Raw genomic sequence first — 23,138 nt, forward strand, 5'->3', positions numbered from 1 at the left:
AGAAATTAAAGAAAGTTGTAGTGAACAAAACAGGAATGTCAAAAAAAGTCAGCTAATCAACTTCCTGGAATAACTCAGTTTGACAAGTGATAATTTAGAAAATTTATTTTGATTTAAAAATATAACTACTTAGAAACAGAAATGTAACTGTCTAGTTAGCTGTAAAAGAGAACACAATCTGAAATGAGCTCATTAATTTTACTGTAATATCTGATTTTATTTGGTTAATTGGAGAGTAGCACTGATTAATTATTTAATTACCACAAAACAGACGCCTGTATATCAAGCCCAAGAAAAGTCTGCAGCTTCATTTAAACTCATTAAGATGCTATTGTGTGGGCACATGTGAATGACTCTGGCGACTGAGAGCAGGAACAAATGGAACTGAAGAGGTTTTCACCTCCACAGTCTACAGTTCAGGTCCCCCTTGTCCTCTGGAACTCAAGGGGAAAAATCACTGATGGCTGCAGTCTTGGCTTTAATATTTCCCATTTTATGTTAATACAAGGATAGCAGATGCAAAGAGCAGGATTCTTCTCCAAATAAAGGCATGAAGTATTAGAAGTCTTCATGGCACCTAACCATGGACTGGATAGCTGAGCACTGTAGCCTTTGCATAGCTAATTAAGGGAGTTTAGAAAGAGATTTAGGTCATGCTGACACTAAGTACTACATTGCTTTCTACCATAAGTGCATATATAGCGTGGGTTGGGATCCCTTGGGGTATCTTGCTTGGATTCCGTTTGCCATTCCAGAAGGCTCCAGAAAGCTTTCTATAGATCCCATGTCATATCTGCCAGTTCCCTGAGGTCTGGTCTTACTCAAGGTCTTGTGGTGCCTTGTCCTATTCAAATCTGTCATGTGATTTGTGAAAAAAGGAGCACAAGCTGTAAGGGGTCAAGAATTTCTTGCCTGCCCAAGTGAAATAAGGCCACCACAGGTGCTGGTCCGGTTAAATTATACTTCTGCCAACAGTATAAACTGACCCGTTTAAATAATTTAAATTATGGGGATGAAGTTAATAATGCAATTAAGATATATATCTCTATACCTCTACCTATTGAGGAGCAGAAGGAGCAGAGCAGATCTGTCAGGGGATTAAAAATGAGGTGTCACAGGTGAACCCTTCTCTGGCCATGCCCTCACTGAAGTGTGCTGTCCTGAAAGCAGAGAGCAAGGCGAGCAGAGCTGCAGTGGTAACAACAGAGTCCAAACTGTAGTAACTTGATTGCTTTGTAACTAAGAGGACCAGAGCAATTTGCACTGTATGAGCTGAGTACCATATTTACTGGCTGCAGGACTATGTGTGGTCAGCAGAATAAAGCTCTATATCTCAGCTGTGGATGTGTCTATATCACAGTGGCTTGTGGAGGCTCTTTGTTTTGGGAGTCTTTATTTAAAACTGCTCCACCCAATGTGGTGGTTGATAACTCCTGTCCAACAATAGTACTGAGATTATCACTAATGCCATTCAATATGGCATAGTGTTAAGCAACTCTAGGAATATTTAGCAAATATCTTTAGCATGCCCTCAGGTGATTTTTTTTTAAACTTCTCTTGCCATCAGTGCTAAAGATGAGAAAATTTTTTTTTACACCAGATCTAAGAATGGAAATCAAATACTTGGGAATTTATGCCCTATTCAATAGTCATTAATCTTCAGTGTAATATGAGAGCCAGTCCCATTTCCTTGCAAAGACATTCCAAATTTTAGATGGAATAACGGTCTGAGCAGAAATGTGTGATTCTGTAAGACAGTGTAATTATATAGAATGTGAAATTTAAGAGCTCTTAATTCATGAAAAAATTATATTTTACTTCAATACTTTTCATAGCTATTTGATATGCAAAACAGCATGTGCATATTTCCTTTATGAACACTGTGTCACACATTCAGGGAATGCAGCTAACAAAAAGACAAACTTGCTGTGCCAACATTTTTCCTGCCCTTCCAGCCTTAGCAGGGCATGTATTTTTATAGTTTAACAAGCTTTCCTATTAAATTTTGAAAAATAAATCTATTATTGACATACTTGAAACATATTCAATTAGTCTTGATTTGGTATATTTGATTTAAAGGCTTTTGATTATTTGTTCCATGTTCTAACTTGACAACTTAGAAATGGAATGAAATTAACCTGTCAGGAAAGATTAATGAACAGATTTTTTTCACAAGTTTAGATGATTTACAAGAATTTCACTGCAGCTGATCTTGCCATTGAACCACTACTCATTTCTGAAAATGGATTAAAGGTCCATGTGATGGTATCCTATACTTCGTATACTAATTAACATCCATTCATCAGAGGGGTAAAATAACAATATGCAAAGCAGCGAACTACTCTGTACTGTAATTAAAGCCAAAATGTTTCTTATGTTAAAAAATGAACATATTTACAGATTATTAGTATCTGCATTCAATACAAATAAGCATAACTGATGGAATAATTAATTAATTGAATGCTCTTTGAGCCTATTTTTATTGCAATAAATATCCTGTAAATGTACTGCTTAGCTGCAGTACAGAACTATTTATTGACAAGGTGTGTTTTTCTGAGAGGCTTAATGAACTATTCTTAATAGTTCTTAATGAAAAAGTATATCAGAAGATGCTTCTGTAGTCTGCTAGCAAACTGTTAATAATTTCTTAATTCTCGATGTTCAACATTTTTCAAATTCAGTTATCTCCCGCTTTGATAATCTGATAAATGGCAGCAGTGGAAGGAACAGGTTGGAGTGGGCCTTTAGAAGAATTGTTTCCATTCTGCCTCATCTCAGAATCCAGCTGAGAAGGAGTAGGGGCAACATCTTTTGTTGTAAAACATGTTTTGTCAGATTACCAAGGTTTAAGTTGTAACTTTACCTGCAGTAATTTTCTTCCTTCGTTGCATATGGATTATTGTGGACAATAATAAAAGCATAAAATGATTGTAAAAAATGTCATCTTCTGTAAGAACTGTTAAAAATACTTTATTTAAGTATTAAAAAGCAAATTTTCTGTCTGTTCAAAGGAAACATACACCACCTGGCCTCTACATGAAAATATGTTCTTGTTCTAAAATATAGTGATTGCAAGAAATTTGTTTTGCAGTCGGATTTTTATTGAGGTAACTGACTGGCTTGACTGAGATGCCCTAGTGACTTTAATGTGCTTAATCCAAAATAAGTATTTTATTTCTGTGTTGGAATCAGCTGACTAGAGACACATCTCCTTTCAGTAGATGGATACAGTCAATCAGGTGGTTACAGGCTTTGACTATTAATGACTGGATTACTGCCTAGATTAAATTAGGGGCTGCTTTGTTGTCTGTAGTCAGGCACAACTACTGGTATAGAAAGGTGAGGAAAAGATGGTAGAACTATGCTGAATAAATCGTTTGGGGAGCAAAACAGTGGATGGTTACTGATGTTAGAAAACAAGAGCAAATGGAGAATAACAGCTGAACAGAAAAACCTGGCTGAAAATCCAACAGGGAGATATTTTATCAAATAAAAACATTTTTTTCCTGTTTCCTATTGCAGCTTCAGTGTTACTCTGTTTTTAACAGAAATTATTATTTTGGCATTTATTATTTTGTTACAGCCATTTCTTGAATTGTAAAAATGCAAGCAAATTTGTCATCTTTTCAAAGTCATGCAGAGTCTTACCTAAGACAATTTGCATTCAAATTAAGTGAAAGACTTTTTGTGATTTTAGAGGATAAGAATTGATCTCCATGTTTTAAAAGTACCAAGGAAGATACTTTTCAATTCTTTAGAAATCATGTGTAAAATGGCTTTGTGTAGATAATCCTTCTTGATTTCACTGTTGTAGGGTAGTAAATACTCTCCCTTATCCTATTGTTTGTTCTCTCTCATTTGTAAAACCACATTGTCTTAAACAAGATGGTACAAACTCAGTGATTTCATTTTCGGGCAATGGTTGTAAGTTCTTAACAAGCTGCATGTCAAAGGTTATGTTAATTTTCTTTTGATCTACATAAGAGTGAATTTAATTTTATACACAGCATGTTCATTTTGTATTGGAATGATATTTAAAAAAAGACAGTTCATTAAGTAATTTCAGTGTATTGACAAATTGGCAGGATTAAAGACTATTAAAACAGTGACTTGTCAGTGAATCATTCCCACCATAATGCATTTTAGTATTAACAAGACAACTCTGGATCTCTTATGATGGTAATTTTAGATAGTGATTTTTTCCAGGACATTACTCTTGTAAATAGACTTTAACTATTCAAGTTCAGCAAGCTGTAAAATATAAGTTATCCTTAATAATAATTTAATTGAAATACAATAAAAAATGTCAATATTAGGAAAGAAGACTCTTATATCTAATGTATTTTTGCATGCTTTCCATATGAAGAAGATTTGAGCTTTAGCCAAGACAGTTTCTGTGACTTTTCTTTAAAAAATGAAAGTAAACTTTGAAGTAAGGAGGTACCAATTAAGGAACTTGGTAGAATTTCATCAGCAATTTTCTCAAATGACTATGAATGCTTAAATTTTAGGCACATTAGTACTAATATTTTATCTTGAGTAATACTGGTTTCTAAAAGTTACTGGACAAGGGTTAAAATAACCCCCATAGAGTTTATCTACCTTGCAGTTTAATGATTGCAAGTTCTGTTGAATTGATAGAAATATCTTCTAATCTTGGGTGACCCTTTATCCTACAAATGGTCCAAAGTTCCCAGTCGTCTTTTCAGTTAGTTGTGTTGTCATATGGTCAGGTGTCTTCATCTTTTCTTATGTTCATTTAAGTGTCAGCTGAATAAGCAGGGCATGCAGAACATGGGCCTGAGTGCCTGGATTACTCTGGATTACTCCAGATTAATTTTAGGCAGACAGGGAGACCCAAAGGAGATCTTCATTTCCCTCTGTGAGCCACACTGGGATTGTTACCTACAATTTAACTGTACTTCTGTGTACCTTCATGTACCTTCATTAATCACAGGGGATCTTGCCTGTATGTGTTTCTGAACCTTCAGCTCCCTCTTGTCCTGTGCTCCCTTCACTAGAATTATTGCTATTACTTATTCACAGTGTGGCAGTTGAGGAGTGCCCTGGAGGGAGACTTATTCTTAGTATATGGACACACATCATCATGTTAATGCTGAAGAAAGGCCTGGAAAGTCTCTTCTTCCATTTGCCATCTTACCTTTTAATTGGTCTAGATTTTTTCCTACTCAATACAAAATTTATTCCTACTCAATACAAAATTTATACAGTTCGAAGTGTTTTTATTTGCACTCATCATTTCTGAAATGCTGAAATAGTTTGTATCCAATAAGAAGGCTCAAGTAAAAAAGGTGTAGATAATTGATTTTGTGCTTATTTTACTACAATGAGATGGTATTGAGGTACATCAGATTTCTGTTTATACCAAATTATTGGTTTCAGTGTGATTTTACTATGGAATGAATTAGACATATAAAATTAAATATGTCTGAAAGTCTATTTTCAGAATCAAGACTCACTCTGAGGTTTTTTAAATTTAAATAATTTCTATCTTTTCCTGTCTTAGCATAAGGATTATGAAAATGAGGGTCATGCCCATATACTGGGACCCCTAGCAAGGGCTATTTTCCACAGCTGTACTTTTGGTATTTATAATTTGTAAAGCCACAATCAAAAGAACATTGCAATAGCAGAAGCTTTTTTGCAAAGGGAAATAATCAAAGTGTTCATCCTGCTTCCTAATTTTTCTGCTTTGGGATCCTCAAAAAGACAATGCAAGAATATAGATCGATCGATTGATTGATCTCCTTCATTAAAATTGCAAAAGTTCCTGGGGCCAGGACAGCAATTTGTGAAAGCACAGAGATAAACATTTTGTACAAAGGAAATTAATAAAATGTTCCCCAGTGGTTCAGAAACAGGGTTGCTAAAATATTTTCCTTGCTGTGCATGGGATAATGGGGTCATCACAGAAACAGAGAGTTGCACATTTGGACCACAATGGCACAATAGTTCTGCTTGCAGCAGCATCTAAGAGCTTTTTGGCTCTTCCTGGGGGTAGGGTGGTTTGCAGAACCACTGGCCCTCAGCCCAGGATTTTGTCATGAGGGTGCTGCCACAGTTATAACCACAGGAATTTGGAGACTCCTTCCATAGGTATGTACCACTGTAGGTTTATATCTCTGAGGCCAAATGCATTACTTGCCTGTAGGCTGAAGGTTAAAAAAATCTCTATCAGGCTTCTTACTTCTCTCAATATATTTTCTCCCATTATTCCTTTACATACATGTGCAAAATGAAATATTCTGTTAATTTCATTCTGAAATGAAATAATACATGCTTTCAAAATTATTCCCAACACTGCAGCAAAATAGGACCACTTCTACCTAATGCATCTCATAATAAATGTTAAGGAGAAATTGTGGAATAACAGAAGATAACATGAAAAAATATGAGAAATTTCAGGGTAGTAGAGCTTTAGTTCTACTTGGTGGCTGTCAAAAGGTTCACAAGATGTATGTGACAAATTGTGGTTGCTCAAATATATTTCTTTCTAGTACATTTTCTAATAAATGGAGAAATTTAAAGGCTGATTTAAACTGCAAATCATACACAACTTCTAACAAAATTATTGCAAAATTGATGTTTGGTTTTAAATTTTTTTGTAGTGGGTAAGGACAAATTTTTAATAAAGTTTTCTGCATCAACATGTGCCTGCTATTGCATGCACAGAAAGAGAAAGGCTTATTTTCGTGTTAAAAAAAGTGTAGAAATGAACTATTATTAATTTAAAATTATTCTGCTCTAAGTAGACTAATGCTTTCTGGGGAACGAAAAAGCAGAGAGATGGGCTGAGGGAAACTTATAAATTGTGTAAAAAGAAGGCTGCTTCTGCTTTAGAGGAAAAATATATAAAAAGAAAAATAAAATGTTAAGTGGAGAAAAAAAGAAAATAAAAGGGATGTGTGTGTAGAAATTGAGACAAAGAAAGATCTGTTACACAGAAAATTTGGAATAGAGTTGCATGAAAGCTTTGATTGTTTCTAACTTGCTGTGGAACCAGTCTGCTGGAGATCAGGACTTAGTGCTTTGCAGTCCCCCTTTGGGCTTACTGAGCCTGTTTGGACAAGTTCAGAACATTTTACGAGTCCAAGCTTTCCCTGCAATCATGTTCACTGTAATAAAGAATAAATTGCATCTCAGAATTCCAACGCAGTAACAAGTGACTTCTTTATTCATTATTCATTTCTATTCACATGCTGAGAATTGTGCAGGGGAATTTCAGTTTTTTCATAGAAGTGAGAAATAATCATTTGGCTAGAAATGTTTACTTGATCATCTCTCTTTTTCCTTGCCTAGCTTCAGGTCAAATCAGTGTGAAAAAAACCCCAACAAACCTTGTAAACTATAATAAAAATTAATTCTGTGCCTGTTTTACCAAAAGGACACAGAATGTGAAGATTTTCTGGAGTGTGCACTCCTTTATATGAAATGCTTTATTATCTTCTTGCATTTTTACCTCATTCAAACAAAAGCTATAATACTACCTTAATTGTGAATCCTCTGGGTGTGAGGTGAGAGGACATTCAATATCACAGATCCGTTAAGAGGCAGCTGATACATTGCCATGGAACATGATGACAAGGTACATATTTCTAATCAAAATGTTTGGTTAACAAGAAGGTCAAAGAAGCAATTAGTGGTGGAATACAGTTCTACTGTGTGCCACGTACTATTTGACTAAAATGTAAACTGACAGCAAGGCGATTTCTGCTCTTGGAATCACAGAGGTGACCTAGGGCACTCTATCAAGCTTAGCTTGACCCTGACAGCTTTTGACCAGCTATTTGTTGTCATATCTTTCTGACTGAACAAGATGACAAATATACACAAGACCTCATCCTAAAAGGCTGCATTCTGTGAAGTGAGACAGATTTTGACCTTTAATTGGTAGAGGTCTCTGGGTCTTGTGACTCCACATCTGCTATCTTTATTGTATTGTAGTGGACAGAAATTCTGTTAACTACTGTAGCAGTATGTGCTCCCAGACTAGGAAAAATGTAGCTGCAGCTAAATAGCATCGGAAGATTTTTTATTCCACAAGACAGTCCTTTTTTAAAAAAACCCAATTGCTCTGACTTTACAGAAGAAGAGAGGTTTTGCTTGAAATAATAAGATTCTAGTAATTCATGGTACTCAGCGCTGATGCAGAGGTCTAACATGACAAGACAAAAGAAAGGATTTGGGCTCAGTTTGAAAATAGTTGAATAAATACATAAGAACTTTGTCCAGGGCTAGAATAGTTGAATAAATATATTTTTATATTTTTTAATAAAATAAAAATATAATCAGTTTCAGAAGTTGGCCTTTCAAAAAAGGATGAAGAAATTATTAATAACTTTTTTGTGGCAATAACCAAAATGAGAGCACTGTTTTCTTTAATTTTTCTATAAAGGATTAATATTTTTCTGTTGACCTTTAGGACATGTAGATTGCCCAGGCTGAATTGTTTACCATGGATGCTTTCATTTGCCATCAAATGAAAGTTGGCTAAGCCTTGAAATATAATTTATTTATTTGATTTCCCTCTGTTTTGTGTGCACTTACATTTTCCCATGCCCATGGATGTTGGTATCTGAGTACATTCAGTTGTTTGTGGACTTCTATCTCTCTGAAACCTACATTTGCAAACTACAAGTTGAGAAAAACTGCCTTAGATTAATGAAGAACTATAGAAAGGCTCTTCACTGGGGAGCTGACATGAAAAAGAGGGTAAAAATCAGTGAGCAACAAAACAACAGAGGATAACTTCTAAATTAGCACAGAAGGGTATCAATAACCACGTGGCTTCTCATTCCAGCTCTTGGACTGCTTTTGTAAAGCCTTTGTTGAGTGAGCTGGCTAGATGAATATCTTGTGATCTCGGTTCCTTTTGTCTTAGCCCTTCCACACATAACAGCCCCAGGAAGGCATGAAGAGGGTCACTGCTCAAAGGGACCAGGTATTTTCAAGGTACTACTCAGCTGCTTCTCAGTGTCAGAGCTTCTGGTCTTCTGCTCTTATCAGATCCTTTTGCCTGGAAAAGCCCTCAAATAAGTGTTATTTGCCCCTTTCCTCTGCTTGCTCTTCCCAAAGTTTGCTGTTCAGCCCCCACTTTTATGGGTCCTGCATTCAGCTACCTGCTGCCTGCTTCCCTTGGCAATGATTGTTCCTCAGACTACTCTTTCCTAATTACAGACTGCTAACCTGTAACTAGAGTCTATCTGACACTCAATCACATGCTTTTTCTGTTGAAAATCTGTTTTTTAATTTTTTCCCTGGTTCAGCAAACACACCCTAGAATGGTGCCTCAGTCCCAGTTACCCTGTTTGGGAAGGACGACAGGACTACCACATGTACCACAATATAGGTAGAAGTATACAGACATATTTGATATAAAAATATACCTGCATTATTCAGGCTCTGGTGAATCATTTAATATTTGAACATCTTCACATTATTTCTAATTTCAAGCTATTTTAAAATAAAGTATGTAATGATTAATGGCAATGACTTATGATGGGAGAGTATCTAGTGGGTACCATGCTGTCAGCACTAAGTATTTTTGTCTTATGAGAATGTAGTTAGAATGTAGTTTCTCCATGGAGTCTTTAATCATATAGTTGATTTTAGTAGGCATATACATGAGGACTATTTTTTTGGCAAGGATTTCCAGATCCAGGCTGTTGTCTAAGAAAGATGTTAATGATTAAAGCAAGATAAAAAATGTTTTGACAGTAAAACTCTTAAAGTACCAGCCTGAGAGGTATTACAAACACTAGTGTAATGTAGGTAATACAGAGACACCTGCAGACATCTGCAGAAAATGATACCAGAAATAAAGAATAAATCTATAAAACATATATTTAGCAGGATGTAGAAAAAGAAAAGAAGGCAGAAAATAAGACATTTGTTTGCAGCATGAAAAAGGCTCATAACTGGATTTGTGTCATAAGAAACACCACAATTCAATCTCTTATTCCAAGAGAAAGCTGTGGCAACAATCTTGATGAAGTGTATGCTGATGAATACTCTGTAAATAGTAATAATTTGCAATTATTGCTAGTAGTTGGATGTTGTCTCTTTCTGGTTTACATTTGCATTTGGTTCAAGAAGGGTGTGAAAAGAATCTTCTACTCCAGCAGTTTGGCTTCTTGTCCCAATTAAAGCTGCATGAAAATAATTAAACTCCCTAAACTTTATACAGCTTAAAAATGTCAGTTGGGATGAATTTATTTATTTATTTTAAAAACTAAAGTCCCTGCAATTAGGCCAGTCTCTCTTCCTAATACATTACCTGCCTGTGGTTGAACTCTGGGACTTTATTAAATTGTCTAAAGATAGGTTTCTAATTAAAATACTGTAACTTAGTCACAGGGGGCTGATTGGGTGCCTTTAAAACTTATGCCCCTCTGAAAAGGCAGTTGCAGTATCTTACATGATGCAATGTGTCTGTGTCAGGCAACTAATTTGTTAGTCAGAAATGCTGAATGTGGAAACAATCAAACCAACAATATTTCTTCAAACAAAATTAAAATTTTTCTTAATACAAATTCTACCACCTGCCCAGTGGTCTTGCAGATCACTGGGTCAGCAGCCCTGTACCAGTGGGTCCCATTGTGATGGAGTGGGAGCAACATGATCTCTGCAAGAGTTAAAGGGCTGAATAAATCACATGTTGGTAAGGCATCACATAGGAGCCAAACACATCTATTTGTTCAAAAGTTTATTGGCCAAGTACTGTCATTTACACAGTGCCAACTGTGGCACATTCAAACCCTGTGTTTTTACACCTTTCTTTCTAAGATGCTCATGTTTGCATAAGGTCCAAAGCAATGATTATTGCCCTTTTAGAACATTATTTTTAGTTCTGCTCAAATTCATGCTGAAAAACACCCCTATCTACAATTTTATGCTTTCTTCTGGGTTATTGTTGGATTTCCTATGTTCCTAATTTTACATTAAGTACAGAATTTTAGCAATTGCTACAGTCCTAGTACACACAGCAAGAGTCCTTGGACAAATTTGTCAGCTGCTGTTTAATATTTCAGTTGTGAATTTATGTTTTGCTGATTTTGTATTATACACCAAATCATAGCAAGTTCAATGAGATCCCAGGAATAATAAATGGTGGGGTTTTTTTGTTTGTTTGTTTTTGGTTTTTGTTTTTTTTTTTTTTTTTAAAGATATATACCTGAACAAGCTTCTTCTGTGTCCTTTGGTAACATTGACAGAAAAATAGGATGTCTTCCCTCCTTCCCCCTTTATCTCCTGCTTTTACCTTTCCCTTCAATGTAATTTCCTGGTCCTGTGTGCCATATGCCAGGCCTGCATACTCAGGTCCTTAGAATGAATCCTCCTCCAGTAATAACATGGAAAACAATTCTGCCTTGCTGATTCTGAAGAGCAGATATTTTTATGACTTAATTTTCCAAAATATATTTTTAGAAATATATTTTTCTGGGACACCGCTGTTAACTTTAATTTCTATTTTTATTCTTAATATTACTGTTCTATTAAATTTAGCCCATGAAAACAGATTGCAATAAGAGAGACTGCCATTTAACTTATGACTTGCTCCTGCTGCTGATTCCATTTTATTTCACATTTTACTTACATTCAACAGAAATCAGTCCAGCAGCCCCAAATGGTTTTGATTTAAAATCAGCACGTAGAATATCAGCACAGAAACAAATTATACTATATGTTTCCAAATCAGATAATTGCCTTTTTTCTCTGCTGCAAGAAGTAAAAGGTGTCTTCTTGGCATTCCCCACCAAGTAGCGCTTTACAATAGAGCAAGATGTTATGGTGCTGCTTTGCAGTCAACATATGTAAAATCAGATTCTGTCTAGTCAGGTTTAGACACTGAAAAAGACACCTCTTTTGGCTGTGACTGATATTCAGAGATTTTGTCGTTTTGTGTTTATCTTGGTTTTCTTTCACTTTGAGCTCCCGTGCCAACTTCTGCTCTCTTCCACTTCTTCAGGTGTTTCAAAAGCAAGAAAGCGCTGTAGTTTGCTCCAAGAAGAGTGGCATTCCTTCCTGAGATATAATTCAAAAGGTACTGCTAATATATTTGGAATTTCCTCAGTAAAGAGCTTCAGGTTTGGTGTGGATTTTGGGAGCTTGTGGCTGGCTCTGCTTGTCCTGCCCAGAGGCAGCTGCGCCCTTGGGATGGGCAGTGAGGGCCGAGGGTGAGAGCCCCCAGCCTTCTCCAGCTACCCAGGGCTCCCAGAGAAAGACTTTGGGGCATCAGAGGGATGCAAACTGCTCTTCACATGCTGTGTACAATCACACATATATGTACAGTCTATTCAGGACTCAGAGCCTCTTAGGAAGAACTGATGTGACAAAAGAAGAGAAAGACAGAAAGAGCAGGTGCATTGCTCACTCTTCAAACTGCTCTTGATCTCTGACTAATCAAAGTTTTGCAATAAACAAGACCAGTTCCGTGCACACATCTATTCAATATTCAGCCTGTATTGTCAGTGGTGTCTTGCTGAATTCTTTGAGGTTCAGTGTCTTTAGCACCTGCAAGATCAGATCCTTGACTGTAACCAGATGGTGGCATTGTAGCATTACAACACTTTCCTAAAGTTGTCATAATTTCAATTGGGGTAATCCAGAAAACTATGAAAAGCAGAGACTCTATTTCAAAGTGGAATTCACTCTAAAAATGATGCATGTACATCTAGAGCTGAAAGAGGGTGCATAGGCCAAGAGTTCTTTTAATCACTAAAAATAATAAATAAAATTTAAGTTTAAAGAATAATCACCAATAATAATAATAAAATGTTGTGTCTAAAGAATAATCAATGTGTAGAAAAATCAAGCAGGCAGTAATACTTCATTTCTTAATGGAGATCCTTAGTATTTAGAAAAGTTTGTGCAATATTGGTTGGGAGAGAAATTATAGGAAAAATTAAGGGAATTACAGTGGCATATGTCTAAAAATGCATTAAATCTGAAAAGATAAAATTAGAGAAATAATATAATTTTATCATACCTATTTTTTTTTAACCAGGAAAATAATAATTCTAAATGCGATTCTACCACATTATTTCACTATCACTTCCTATGAGTTATTAACCTCCTCAGCTTCATTCTCTTCAGTTCTGAAGTCAAGTGCTGCAATGATTTCAAGACTGAAAGTATGGATTAGTTAATATCTGCCAAATACGCTGGAAAATGTTGTGTGCTATCAACATTTGATCATGTTCACCAATAAGGGTCACAGGGGAACCACTGTTAACCCCTTCTCCAAACCAGCTGCTTTCTGGTACCTCGATGCTTGTATGTGGTTGGTGACACTCCTGGAGGGCAGCACTCAGCCCCCATTCTGCTCACTGCAGACCTGTGACTCTTTAAACTCACCACCAGCCTTTCTTTTTTTGTTCTTTTACACTGATGAGAATGAAAGCATACCACAAATCTCAAAACTCAGTTTGCAAGAGAAAGCTGGTTTTTTGGGTCTGGGAAGCAGCACAGCAACCTGTGAGCTAGGCACGGCTGTCTCCACTTGGGTGAATGCTTTCTAAACAGTAATTAAACCTTAGCTGTACTGTGTGAAAAAGTCATGGTTGCCACCTCATAGAGATTTTCTGAATGGGGGGATTTTGCACAGGGTCTTAATAAGGGAAGAAACTTTATCTCCCCTGCTCAGTTCCAGTCCTACCTGTCCTCTGATGTGTCTGCTTCTTGGTGGTTGAGCAGCTGATTGGAGAGAGGCAGTACATTGCAGAGAAAAAAGGAAAATGTTGGCAGGCAGTGCTAGACAGATCCCAGCACTTTTGAGCAGCTCAGCCCACCCCACTGTTACTCTCTTAACAAAGTGCCCAGCTGCTATCTGGAAGATGGGAAAATCTTTGTTGCCAGCCTCTGAAAGTTGGGGAAGAACCACCATGGAGAAGTGAGATTGAACTGAAAATGGGAATAATTGAGATGGAGGCTAAAGGTAGAGGGCTGATTTGAGCTTGTGATACCTTATCACAAGTATAAGGCCTACTGCAGCATCAGATCTGCTGTACAGTAAGTCTATGAGAGAGGATAATGACAGTTCTTAATTGCTTACATGGTACAGGCAAGGTGGACAGGAATGAAAGGAAAAGTGAACAAATGCAAAATTTTTCTGAAGCATGATGGACTTCTAACTGAAGTTACTGATTCTGGAAGGGGCTATGTCCTCATTACCCTTTCACTTGTGCTTATTTGTGCAGGAATTCAATGTAGTTGTGAGATGTACCTTTGCTGTAGCTAGCTTGAATTTGCATACAAATAAATAATTTCTCTCAAATAAAATCAGTCTGAGTGAAAACAGTGTCAGTGTGAAATACCACCAATCTTCAGAGTGGGTACTACAGGCTTTTTTTTTGAATCCCACGGCTTTTTTTTCAGATGCCATATGCTGATTTGCTGTATAGGTTAGTTCCTCATGCCCTGTGGCACTGACTTGCGTTGCCAACCTGAATTTGCATGGTTTCACTAAAAACCAGTCAAGCAGAAATTATCTCTCTAAGATGTGGCAGGTTTGCATGAGTTCTAGCCCATACCTCAGTGAAGAGTGAGCTTGTGTTGAACTCACCAAGCTAAGGCATTTACTGCATGGAAAAAACTTGACACAGGAACTAATACAGCTTAAGATAACTTTGAAGTGACGACAGTCCACAGAAAACGTGATTTTGTCCAGAATCACAAGGGAAGGAATTTTGACATACCTGACTATAACAACTGGTAGATTTGGCTCTACCTTCTTGCTTGAACTGGATTGCAAAAGCATTCTCTCATAAATCATCCTAAAATAAATGAGGAGGAGGGAAAAAAAGGAAGGTAGTTTTTCCTTCTTTTTAGCAAAAGAAGGGGTTAGCATATGGCTTTTGTTTTACCATTGATTTCTACCGAAGCCCATTGAGCCTGTTTTGTATCTGAAGCTGAAAGCTCACCACTTGTTCAGCTTTTTGTCTCTTGTGCTGTGGGTGCAGGACGATGTTACATGACATGTAGGCATAGATAGGGACCCAGGTGTTGCTTCTGACTAAAAGCCTCTCTGCTGGAACTTCCTGACTAATTTCCCTGATTACAAAGACAGCAGGTGTCAAACATATCAGAAAAAGAACAAAAGACTTTATCTGTCCATACTTAATTAAAGGCAGAAGTGCACTCAAGCCTGGCTGTCTAAACCAGAAGGCCATGAGGTTAATAGTGTTTTAATTTATTTTAACTGTGCAGGAAGAAATTTAAGATGGTTGCTGAGAACAATGCAATTAAAATATGGAATTATTTTCCAATTTTTTTTGGTTCTGGTTTGATTTTTGTAGAAAAGGATTATGTTTGGATTTCCTCACTTTTTTTTTTTTTTTTTTTAAAAAAAACCTACTCTTTGTGAATGCAGCACATGATATAAATTTAAAATATACGAGTTAGACTGATAAATATGCATCATTATATCATTGTAACTTTAGTTTAAATGTCACTGAAGGAACAGGCTTTCAACTCCATCATCTTCAGTGGTTACATTATTGGATTTTTACCAGTTTAAATTTTGTATTACATGAGTCCTATCTATTAATCAAGTGAAAATGTGGCTCACATAACTTATGCTTCACCTCGCTACTATATGTTCTGCATGAATTCAGTCACCCTTTCACTTTTTCAGCATAAAGGATTAAGAGAAGAGATGTAATCTTTGTCCATAACAGGCACTTTCTAATGAAAGGCACATTCCAATGACAATGACAGTCATATGTTAGTAGCTTAACTATGTAATGTTGTTGTGGAATATCACTGATTTTCATATCTAGCTTGTAAAATTTACACAAATTATTGTACAACGAAACCTAATCTATACCTGCCCTAGAAACCTGCTGGGAAAATATAGTTGTAGTGTTTTCATATTATTTTCTTTTCTCATTGCAATTAAAAGACTTAAGATTACTGCATATTGCAGTATATGTAATTTCCTAGTTAATAATTCAAAAGACATATTATAGAGTGTTTTTATAAGATAAATTAAAATGTAAAGGATCTGCTAAGCACCAGGGGTTTAGCAGGGCAGCAGGGGGAGGTACTGCTGTAATAAGGCTAGCAAATATCATGAACTGACTACTCAAAGGTGTAGCATCAATCTGGGGGTTCAAGATGCTTTGAAAATGACAATTATTAATAAAACTGCTTAAGCTTTAGATATATTATTTCACTAGATTTGTAGTCATTCCATAAAGACTATTATTCTGCCTCTTGTACTTAGCTTAAATAGATCTTATATCTGTAAAGCCCTCTCTAGATATTCAGTTTCTTCAGGATTTTTACTATGCTAAAGAGTTTAGTACCAGTAAAAGTCACAGTCTGAGTTTCTACTTCAAACTTCAGGGACCAGGCTGGAAGGGCTCTTGACTGGCTTTGAATCCAATTCCAATGTTCTGATACAAATAAATGAAAATATTTAAAATGTAACCTTAAAAAGCTGCTTATATCAAATCATCGAAATTTATATTGGACTCAAACACTTGCTGAACTTATTTTCCAAAATTAAACCATAACTCACAGTTATCCCCAGTGACACATTATGGCATCTTCAATGAATATTTGCAATGAGATTCTGCTACCATTGTTTAATGTCCAAAACCTGAAGCTTTTGAAGAATTGGCATAGATTTAATTTGACTGGTCTTCTAAGTTTAGCAAGCAGTTGTCGTTATGCTGCTCAGGAATAATTTGGTTTCACTTTGCTTCATTTATGAGTATAACTAGGATGAGAAAATAAACTAGTCACTGAAGTAGTTAAATGTGACGTGAGAATACTCCTAAGGGTCTTCATTTAATAGAGAATGTTATGTTTTACATTTTTCTTTTATAATTTTTTTAAAAGATAAGAACAACACTAACAGTACTTGTGTCTTCTTTTCAGCAAATTTAAGAAGCTGGCCTATTTCTCAATATTGAACATTTAAAAAATCTCAACCCACTGGATTTCTAGAATATATATCTGAAATAGAAAAAGTTATTGTAGACCACAGAGCATTGCTCTTTAGTGGAGTAATATGTCTAATTGGAAAGATGTGGATTTTCTATTCTTTTGCTCTCTTTTAATAATGTCACAATTTAGGGTCCTTTATCCAGGGAATAAAACACAAAAATGGTGACCTACACTTATTTTTTTACATTTGTCATGATGATGAATGCTAACTGGGCAATCAAGTAATACCAACAGATTGCTCTAATAATTGAATGTTACTGGTATCCATAAGACAACAATCAAATAAAAATTAGTAACCTACAAGTCAAAATAGTGTCTTAGATTGCCTAGAGAAAGTAAGTTAGTGCTCCTATTCAGAATGTGGAAGAGAAAAGCAAAGCAAAGTATTTTCTATTCAGAATAAGAAAGCTGAGTGGAACTGTGATTGAGAAAATGATGGGTTTTCCCTCACTTGGAATAAATGTCATTCCTGTTAAACTTTGGCTGAAGGCATAAAGTGACCGCAGTTATTAAAAAATAAAACATAAACCCCAACAGATTCCCAAAACACAGTTCCAGAAGAACGGTGTGAGACCAGTAAGGTGATAAACAACATGCATCAAGCTATACCAAGATAAAGCTTCTGATTTAATTTTCCCACTAGGGTGCCTGTGGCTGGGCAGCTGAAAACATATTTAAGTTAATCTCTCAGGCTACAGTTCAAGGAAGCTCTTCAGTACATGCTGAATCAATTTCTATTCAGGAAGACTGTATGCACGAGACTAAATTTAAGCATGCATTTTTACCCCATTGATCTCAATGGGATTTAGGCACAGACCTAATATTAAACATCTGTTTAAATATTCTCTCAAATAGGGACATTATACCAAATGGAATCCAAAGTATTAGTTTTGTATGTTTCTTTAATTTGTTTAAATTCTAGAGACAAATAAGGAATTTTCCTTCTGCAAAGCATTTTATGATCACATTATATCACAGTCTGTTCCACTAAATAACAGTTTAACTGTTTTCCATTCAGCAGTTAAAATGCTTGGTTGTGTGAAGCTGAGCAGGACCATGGAAGTGCGGCTGCCAGGCAGGCACATGATCGATGCTTTCCAGTGCATGCCTGTTCTCAGATCTGCATTGCTGTAAGGAAAATGTCCACATTACAAAGCTTTGAGAGTGCATTTCACCTCAGGCACCTTTAGTTGTTGAAGCTCTGTGAAAAGCCCTAATGGGCCATCCTACACTCCTCTTGTAACCAGTGGAGAGATGTGGACATCCTTGGAGGACGATTCACCTGACTTGTCTTAAATAAGCATTTTAGATGTAATAAATTGCCCTGGGGAGGTGGGGGGACATTAACTAGTTTTCTTTTTTTCCCTGGAAATTGCAGGGGAGTATAAGGTGATGCATTTAGACACCCACTCCTCAGATATCTAAGTAGGGTCAGAGGAATGCCACTTCTTGTGCATATGTACATTCACACATCATGCATTTGACAGGATCATTAGCTTAGCAATGTTGAAGTAAGAGAATTATTTTTTATTTAATATACGTGAAACATCTGTTTGTCTTTAGCTTGCTTGATGTTTTTTGAATATTACATGTTGGTAAAATTCCAAATGCTGGATTTTTCTATTAACTAATTTCATTAATTAAGGGTATATACAGAAACATTTTCTTCTGGTCAGTTATAATTTGACTCCTATTAAAACACCAAGGATTTTGTGTTAGATTTTCATTTTTCCCCTGAAATATTTTGGAAAATAAGAGTTTCTTTTTGCCGTCACTGTTGGTATTCAAGTGGTGGAGAGTACACCCTCTTAAATATTGCTGGGAAAAGGGAATGGTGAGAATGTGCTACTAAGGTGAGCAAGTAGATATGCAGTCCTTCTAGCTGTTCATATTCCTTTACCTGCTAGTCTTAGATTAATCTTCCCTCTCTTGCTTTATCCTGATGTTTTCTAACATCAGAGCACAGGGTACCAAGTGTACATTCTCTCATCTATTATAATGATACAATTTCTTGTAGGAGTCTTGAAGTCCAAAGGTGATAAATATATTTACTTTCTCTAAAGAAATCAATTAATCACAGAAGTCAGAGATCAGGGAATCTATTTTCTCCACTCTTACAAGCATGGAATATATTCACTCATAACCAGTCCCAGAACAGATTTTAGACAGAAGCTCAAGACGTAGGTGAACATTAACACATTTGGCAGGCAGCAGAATAGTTTGGTTGTTTAAATGTTGAGATTCTTACAATTAAACACTCTTGCTGTCTTAGGAAATTTAATACAAGAAAATGATGAGAAATATAAAGCTTCCTCAGGTCAAGTTTAGGCTAATCAAATAACATCATACAGCGTATATTTAAAACCAAACCATTTTGCTGTTGCCTTTTCAGGCACAGACATTCAATATGTGTGTTTTCTGCATTGAATTTAGCTGTATTTCTTAAGCCTGCTTATTTCTTTATACCTTTGTATCCCTGCCTACGTAAATAATAAATAAAATCAGCTTCCCTTTGATTTTCAGAATAATACATTGATTTACTTGAGCAAAGCATAATCATATGTTATGTTTTTTGGTGATGGATTGCCACCTGGCACTTCTTGGCATAGTATTGCATTCCTCACTCCTAAGAGTTAAAATCTCTTTTCTGTTTTAAACAGCTTACATATTCTAGAGGAATATATAAGAAGTGTGGAGTAGCCACACAGGAGTATGTAAAACCAGATGCCCGATAAATAAACTATACTTATTGTTGTGAAAAGATGGTAAAATATAATTAAATGCTAAGAAAGATAAAATTCATTAATTTGTGAACAGTCCATGAAGAGAAAAAGTAGCTAAGATTTTCAAAGGGAGATACTTTTCCTTGTGCATGCAGGCATGATCCTGAAAATTCATGGTAAATTGTATCTCAAGAGTTTTATGAAAAGCAATAGTACATGCCTGGAATCAGTGCTTTAATGATGCTGCTGAATTAGGCTGAAATGAAATAATCTTTGGTTGCCACCAGAACACTGGGTTCATGGTTTCTACAATTCTGCTCTCACATGAACTATCTCCTGCAGAATTGTGCCCTCACTGAAATAAAATAGGGGTTTGTTTTCATGTCCCTGTTCACTCCTAACTTTTGTGTCAAACACACTGCTGAAAGTTCTAATTCACAGACTAATCAGCCCACAGCAGACACAATATGCTTTTCTGACCCCAGTGTAGGGAATTTTGAAGGTATGTTTGTCATGTGGGACTAAGTCCAGATTTGGTTTTCTTTCACACACTAACAGATTGGCATGATCCAATAATCTTTTCAGTATCTCTTCTATTGATATGTCCTCAACTACAATATCAATTTTTCTATGCAGCAGCTTGTTAGTTCCTTGACCTCAGGTAGGTGCAATAGCAGTGAGCAGGATATAGCAGCTCTCCCTGGAAAGTTAAACTGATGTTTTCCCACATATATATATAAAAGAATTGTTTTAAGACTTGATTCTTATGTGCAAAGCCCTGATTTTTCTTGCAGCCAATCAATTTTATAATTCTAGAGCTTTTTTTCAGTTCGAAGAACTATTTTAGGGAACCAGGCAGCATTTCTCACAGATTTGTACATCTGACTTTCCTTGACCCTGTTGCATTGGCATCCCGCCACACAGAGCTGGGAGCTGGAAAGGATGAATGTTTCCCATCCAGGTCTGAGAAATGCTGGGCTGACTCTGTGACAATTGCAGCACACCTTTAACAACAAAGGCTGACATCTAATAAACCAAGAGAGCTGAGACAGGGTTATGTGTAAAACCAGTCATTTTTATATCTTATGAAAAGTGTGAAAGAGTAACAAAATATGTAAGATATGACTGGCAAAACTGCAGCTGTGGAGGGGGGATGGACTTTCTGGTGTGGAATGACATCTTTTTACTTGGGAACTGAACTCACTTCATATGGAATCATTAACTTCTTGAGTGCTTAGAACAGCAATAAAACTCTGTTGCATAACATCAAATGATCCTATTCTCATTTACTGTCACTATCTGGCCAGAAAGAGTCTATGTCAACCACGCAATTCGATTCTACCAGTGTTAATATCCTAGGTAAATATTTATGGATATAATTGTTAATGAGCAGAAATTATTTTTGTCTCTCAGATTAGTTAAAGCCTTTTAAAATGGTGTCCAGTATAAATGTCTAGTTGAGCTATGGTTTTTCCTAGCAGGACCAAGAAAATGTTCTTTGTGGCAGATCTTGGTGTAGATGTTACAGTCTCTAGGTGTTTTGTTTATTTGTTTGCGTGTTTGTTTTGTGTGCGCATGTGTGCTACTACAGCTTCTTCTGTCAAAATTGTAAAGAATTTTAGTTTAAAATAATATTTTATGCTTTATTTAAAACATCTCAGATAATTCATGTATTCCACAATTCTTGTGGATCTCCAATCCAAAGAGAGAAATGACCTTGTCATAAGATGATGAAAATTTAGCTCTCACAATCCTTTGCACTCTTGTAATTACTTGCTGAAGTTAATCTCTTCCTATCTATTGCCCTCAAGAAAAAGAACTACAGACACAAATCCCAGGCCCAATGACAACTCCCTTCCCTTCTGGACAGATAATATTTATGGACATAAAAATTAAAACCAATGGTGAAGTGATCTTTATTCTGGACTTTTTTCATGTAGCATTAGCAAAACCTCTCTGATTTGCCTTACAAAATCAACTAGAAATAATAAGTTGCCCAATGTAATTAAAACTTCTTATGGAACTTAACAGCTGAATATGAAAATGTTTACAGTTTAATAGTAATTAGATAGCTTTAACTACAAATATTCGGGGTTTTTATTTAGTTTCAAAAATAGGAACTTGCAAAATGCAGAGAAATGTCTTCAGGTTTGGTCATTTGATATTTACGGTTGGGTTCAGTACTACAAGTAGTTTCAGTTTCTCTCTTGAGAAGAAAGTATTGACAATGTATTTAAAATAACATTGTTACCTAAGCAAGCTGATTATAGGGCTGCTATGCTTTTTTTTTAATGCAAAGAATCTTCAAAATATAATCTTATGTGGAGGAAGCAGTAATGCTGTGTACAGACATTCTAACTAGTTGGTTTAAGCTGCCAATTACTGTGGATGCTAATTTTGCAGTGCTGCCAGGATTTTATGTTAATGTTATTGAACAAAAGCCTGGAGTATTTTTTAATTTAAAACTACTGAACTATAAAATTGAACTATTAGACTTTCCATGAATTTAAGGAGACAAAGAGAATATTATGTCAAAGGCTCAATTCAGTCACCTTCAAGCCATTACACCTTTCGAAATGTGAAGCAGTAAGTTGCTGTGGTCTATTATTTTAGGCTGAAATCCTCCCATGGTCCCTGCTACCACCCTTAAATAAACTTCATTCTTCCCTTCACTCAATGCCAAATATTAACATAGAGGACTTTAAATGAATACCCCCTTCTTCTAAGGGATACTCTCAGCATGCTCAGACATCTTGTTTCAGGGCAGCCAATCATATGAAAATGAAGAACTTGGCCGCCAACTTCACCCTTGCATAACCTTGCAATTCTCCATGCCTTAGCAAGCTCAGGATTCCAGAATAAGATGGAACAGGCTGTGGATACTCTGACCTCTTTCTTGTCTTCTGGGTGTAAAGCAAACCTGGAACTGCACTACCAGTGGCAGGTTAAAAAGTCTTGTCTGCGTTGTGAGATATTGGTAACTCCTGTAGGAATACTACCTACACTACCAGGGCATTTACATATATGTATTTCTTCTGCTCTCTGCTCACTGTCTACAAAATAGACAAGAGAGCAGTAAGTGTGTCATTGACATTACTTACCCCTCTTGTGTGCCTGGTTATGAAGTCTGATGGCTTAGTTGATCTTGTGCTAGCAGGAATGATGCAAGAGGAAGGGACCTAGGGACTTGTGCTGTGCACTTTGCAGTGTGAACTCTCTTTTCCAGAGTTTGAGAAGGGGAGTTACGCCTCCAGAGAACAAGGCCTGAAATTGAGGTGCCCTCAGCACTGAGGGCCAGGACACAGAAGATGTCTTTGACTTGTGCAGCAGACTCTGAACTGCAGTACTAAACACAGATCCCTATGTATGAAACTAGACAAGTGTGTGTAAGCAGTTGTAAGGAGCAATGGCACACTTGTGGGAGCAAGCTGTGCCTCATTG

The sequence above is a fragment of the Sturnus vulgaris genome, chromosome 5 (assembly GCF_052056855.1).
Source record: "Sturnus vulgaris isolate bStuVul1 chromosome 5, bStuVul1.hap1, whole genome shotgun sequence".
Lineage (NCBI taxonomy): Eukaryota > Metazoa > Chordata > Aves > Passeriformes > Sturnidae > Sturnus > Sturnus vulgaris.